The sequence below is a fragment of the Austrofundulus limnaeus genome, unplaced genomic scaffold (assembly GCF_001266775.1).
Source record: "Austrofundulus limnaeus strain Quisiro unplaced genomic scaffold, Austrofundulus_limnaeus-1.0 Scaffold431, whole genome shotgun sequence".
NCBI lineage: Eukaryota > Metazoa > Chordata > Actinopteri > Cyprinodontiformes > Rivulidae > Austrofundulus > Austrofundulus limnaeus.
Window position 1 is genome coordinate 294,534 of NW_013952833.1, and position 5,951 is coordinate 300,484.

The following is a 5,951-nucleotide window of genomic DNA, read 5'->3' on the forward strand; positions in this document are numbered from 1 at the left end:
GCTCTTCATGGAGAACAATCTGCAGGACACCTTCAGAGACTGTGACTCTGCTGAAGATTCTCATCACATCTCCACTGACCACAGCTGAAGCTGAGAGGAGCTTCTCAACACTGAAGAGAATCCAGACTTTCCTCAGGTACACAACATCACATCTCACTGCACTGACCATGCTCTATAGAGATGAATCTGGTTGAAACATCCCTGACTTTCACCAGAGTCATGAAGATATTTGATTCTCAGTAACCGAAAAGCAAAATTTATGTACAGAAAATAAAACACTACATGACATTGTAATGCTGTTTTATTATTTTAATTTGTTTAATAAATACACTGGCATGATTCTCTGCGCCACGCTTGCTCTTTCCATCTTTCAAACACTGACCGTGTGTGCTAACGTGTTACGTCAGAGTGCAAAACAACAACGAAAAAAAGAAAAAATACGAGAGCTACCAATTAGAGGTGGAAGCAGTCCTGGGAGTATGGCAAGCCATTGTATCATACCCAGGGTCCCCAGGCTCTGCTTCCTCAATAAGTGGGATTGAGGAGGTCTTTGAAGTATTCTGCCCACCGACCCACAACGTCCCGAGTTGAGGTCAGCAGCGCACCATCCACACCATAGACAGTGATGGTGGCAAACTGCTTTCCCCCCTGAGATGCTGGATGGTGGACCAGAATTACCTCAAAGCCATACAGAAGTCTTTCTATGGCCTCCCTGAACTCCTCCCACATCCAAGTTTTTACCTTGCTGACCACCCGACCTGCAATCCGCTTGGACTGCCGATACCTATTTCTATTTCTTATTTCCTTCTATTTCTTTTATCTTTTTGACTAAAATAAACTTTGTGGCATGTTGTGTTTTATGAGAGAGCCATCAGGTTTAATTGCATCTTTGTTTCAAAATTATTCATCAGCATTCCAAAAAGAACAAATCTGATGGATTTTGTGAACAAGTCCTATGAACAGATGAAGTTAAACTTATAAAACACTCTAAAGGCCCTGTCACACTATATTTTAAACAACTTATGTTACTCTTATTGGCTCTATATTTAATCTAATTAGCATTACAGTATGTATATAGGTCCAAAAGAGGCTTCCAGTAGATTTTATTTTCTTTAGATCTTCAGTTTAGACATCTTTAGTGTTGGACAAAATTTTCATAAGTTGGTATTATGTTGTCTAAAACATTACAGTGACACAGGACATAAGAGGAAAAGCAAGTTTATTTCTCCAATTCTTAAGGTTTAGGCAATCAGACAAGCCTTCTACAGCCTGGAAAATCAAATTAAACCATCTTTCAATTAAATATCAACAAACTGTGGAAAGAAAAACACCAATGTCATGAGATGAAAACAAGAAGGCTTCCGCAACAAATTACTGCAAATACATCTAAAAAATCCTCTCTGGATTTTGTCAGGAAAAACACCGGAGTAAATAAACAACATGACATTCAAATATGTCTAAAACAACTACCAATTTCTTACAGAAAAAAAGGTTCATATTTTGTTAAAATAAATTTTAACAAATTATTTTACAAAGTCAACTTTAGACCTTCAGGGAAAAATGTCATTTCAACATATTGAAAGTAAAATAACAGTTTCAAACTTTCTCTTGCTTTTGTGTAGTTCATGTAAGTTGTAATAAACCCATATTTTTTTTCACTTTGCCTGTTTTCTCCATGACCAGAAGGAACTTCAACCTCATTGCATTGGTGTCTTTGGCATTTCTGTTAAAACAAACACAACAACAACAAACTGACTAAACTCCAGCTTTTATAAAGGTGGTTCCACTGTTGATGAGCCACTATTTGTTTATAGAGCTTTAATCTATTTAAAGAGCCCTCTCTGTTGGTTATACCTGTAGGATTTGCACGGTTTCTCCAAAAATCAGCCAATCAAATGAATTGTTTTTAATGCCATATTTTAATATTTTAATGTCATTGACAGTGAATGCAGAAACAGTCAGAAACTATTACCAATTAACAATGACCACAATGACTTTCCATGTGATTCTAATGGACATTATGGAAATATCTGGTGAAGTACCCTGACTGACGAGTTCAGAGTTATTTCGCAAACTACTTATCTCATTTATTTATTTATTTATTTATTTATTTATGTATGTATTTATTTATTTATTTATTTATTTATTTATTTATTTATATATGAAAAATATTTGCCACTTATTTTGTAAGTTCTTACATTTACTAAAAAACTTTATTTCTGTTTATTCTGGGAGTTTTCTCACTTCCTCAGGTTGGGAAGCAAACGTCTACAGCTAAACAATAGAAGTCCAGTTGCCCTTTTTTTAAAATTGATTGGTTAATTTACTATGTCCTGGATGACTCAGAATCTAACAGCAAATGTTTTTAATACTTGACGGGATGTTTTGGGATTTTTTTCCCCACAGACAGGATTCTGTGGTCACCTGCCACCCCTGAGCCTTCCCATACTCCTGAACTGTGTTATTTGGTTTATACAAAGCATCAGACTGTTCATGTTCCTGTTGTATCTGAGGTGAACTTTGTCAGTACAGTGTAATATAGCAGGTTTTGTTGCACTGTATGCTTCTTTCTGTAGGAATCTGTACCTGCAGCTCCCTGATTGGCAGAGTGCAACAATTAGCAGCAGCTGCAGACCATTTGGCTGATGAGCTCCTGGGCCTTAAAAGACCGTAGACACTATCAGATCCTTGCTGGAAAATCACATATTAACTGATACTAACTAGTATGGTTCTCGGCCTCCAGAATTTTCTTTAAGACTGAGTATTAATAACCTAGAAAATCTTATGTCCTAGAAAACTTCCTGGATTATTGTCCTCCTCTCCGTGCTGCTCGACCTCCTTGGACCTGTAAAGAAAAAGAACCAACATCCTGCTTACCTGTTTCGGTTTGCTATTAACCACTCAACTCCTCCTCTTACAGGTCTCTGCATTTGTAATAATATTGCATTCACAAAAGGAAAAAAAATTAGACTCCTGATCTCATAATTTTGAGAAAAGTTAATGAGGGTCATAGCTGACCTACACTACAGGAAATGTGAACAATGACTGCCCTATTTGATTTGATATGCTTTGATTTCCTTTGGAGTCTCTAGGAGACAGAAAAGTTGAATTTAGTTTCTCCTGGTGCTTCATATACATCTTTACATTCTGTTTGGGTCTTACTTTTTAACCCTTTCAGTTTTTTCTGTGTGTTATGATGAGCTCTAAACCCTGACCAAAACTCCTCAAATAGATTATTTCTGTCCCATTGTTCACATTATTGATTTGTAACTATTTTCTGTAGAATTTTTGAGATGAATGGGAGATTAGATATAGGCCTATAGTTGACCAGAACTCCTGAATCAAGATCAGGTTTCTTAGGTTTAATTACAGCAACCTTAAAGCTCTGTGGCACAAACATTCATTAGTAACAACTTAAGCAGACACAAAATTGAGATATTAATTAGACAAAATGCTTATTTGAACATAGAATCTAGTAGACATGTTGATGGTTTAGATCAGGGGTATGCAATTAAATTCACTGAGGTCCAGTTGCTAAACTTTCCTCCTAGTAAAAGGTCCGAACAAAAGTCTGACTTTTGTCTTTTATGGTCTTGCTCACTCCCATTTGTTCATATTTTCACTGTTAACAAAAGGAACTTTATAGTAAACAACTTGTTATTTTACCATATTTCAAAGTAACCCCTGGCAAATAATTTTACAACCTTTACTTCAGAAAACAGAAACCTCAGAACAAAGTGCAAACAGAGCCTAATAACCCCTTTTTTCTTTTATATTGAAGCCTAGTCAAACCTGGAGAGGTGAAGGCTTTCAGTTCAAGTTCAAGTTAATTTGTGTGCTCTCTGCTCGGACGTCAGCAGATAACTTTGCTCACAAGAGCAGTTCATTTCATAGTGGTGCTTCACATTGGCATTTTTAATTAATGTGACCGTTTCAGAGCATCTGAGACAAACAGGTTTTGAACCGCCTGCTGGAAGAATGAACATAAATTTCTCTGTCCATTCATCTTTAAAACAGAGGTTTTCTGCATCAACTTTTCTTATCTTGGAGCAAGCCATGCTGTCACATCTTCTCTTCTCTGGTTAGCTCACTGCACTGGCCATGCAGGGTAAACAAGCAATTTGATTGGCTCAACCCTGTTACCGTAATAACTGTAACCATGTAAGGTAACCTCTAAACCTCCTAACTGTGTCTCTTGACACAGTCTCTTGACTTTCGTATGGAAAAAATGCTCCATGAATATTATATAATTTTGTGAATTTATCAGATAGGGCACAGGTCCAGACAGAACCAACACTCGGTCCGGATTCGGACCTAGGTCCACCATTTAGTGATGCCTGGTTTAGATGAAGCTACGATTTTGGACAATTCAGAGAGCTCAACAGGATAAAAACAGAAGACCTTCAGTCCTACTATAGCAAAGAGAAATATGAGGTGAAAAAAAGAAAAGTCTTTATGTATGTACCAACACAACTGTGGGAATAAAATAAAAATTGAACAACATAGATAGTTTAAAAATTGGATTGTGACATCTACTCTTAGTTGATTATTCTGTGGTAAAATCATTAAAAAGCAAACTGTGGTTTTGTAAAAACCATGAAAGATTTCAAAATAGTTCAGTCATGCTTCTGTAATTTCTTTAAACTTCGGATAATGTTTTTTTTATTATGAAGTGCTCAAGCTATAGAACACCAAAAAGAGCTTGGGTTGTTCATCTGCTTTGTGAAAATACCAGTATTTTCTTATGGGAAATAGCTTACAGGCTGTGTTTGAACTGTCCACTCATTCACTATATAATGTTCTAAATACCTGACATGTGGTACAAGAAAACTAGTGTAGAAGTTGTGCTCTACATAAGGAAATACTAGAATGCTAACACAGCTGGCTATTTAAGGCTAATGCTAACATATTTGTTGTGAATTTGAGGCTTGTTAAAAATGTGCTTTTTGTCCAGACATGTCTATAACAGAAAGTCTCTTGTCTCCTCCTCTTTCTGACCTGCAGGACCTGAGAAATTATTAGAAAATTGTGAACTGAATCATGAATAAAAACTGTCTTGGTCTAAATATGAAACAGATTTAAAATATGGTGGGAACCCCAAACAAAGGAATCACATTTCTATTAAAGATATGCGGCCAGTTTTTAGTATGAAAACGTGCAACTCTAAAAACAATTGTTTTGTGCAGGAATAGAATGATTTTGTGGGTTATACTAATCCATAATTTCAGCATTATGATGGTTGTAAAAGCTTTACTCCATGCTTATGGAAATATAAATACATTTAAATGCAAATGAATCAAAAATTGTAACAAATGTGTAAACTCATTTTATGTCACTTAAAATGATAATGTTAATTATATTTTCTCCACCCAAACCAGCTGTCCATCAGGCCTGTTTGTTTTCCATTGTATCTTGCTGAGTAGCGTTCATTAATGCAACACCTGATTATAGGCAAACTTTGCTGCTTTTAACTAGTGTTTGAAATGTAAATGCACCAGGCTTTTACATTGTAGTCACTGCTATATGTAGCCTAGTGCATTATATTTCCTATACAGCCAGCTCTAACCACAGCACCCATTGGTTGAGTCACACGTTTTCATGTAGGATATACGCAGATTTGTTCATATTTACTCCTGATTTATTTAGAAGTTTTTGCCATTTTGGTCAAACCTTGTAGACAATGTTATCACAACCTTTGGATATTGTGTGTTAGTGCTTGGGCTTTATGTTGGGAATGACTCTCAGCTACCACACCAAATTTGAGCTCAGTGTCGGCAGGGTGGTCTAACAGGCATGTTTATGCAAGTTAAAGTTGATTAGCTGCGATGGTCATCTTGTAGATGCACAGTCAATACTGTCTGAAAATTTCACTAAAACCTAACCAGTAATCATGAGACATTTTGCTGAGAGAGAGAGAGAGAGAGAGAGAGAGAGAGAGAGAGAGAGAGAGA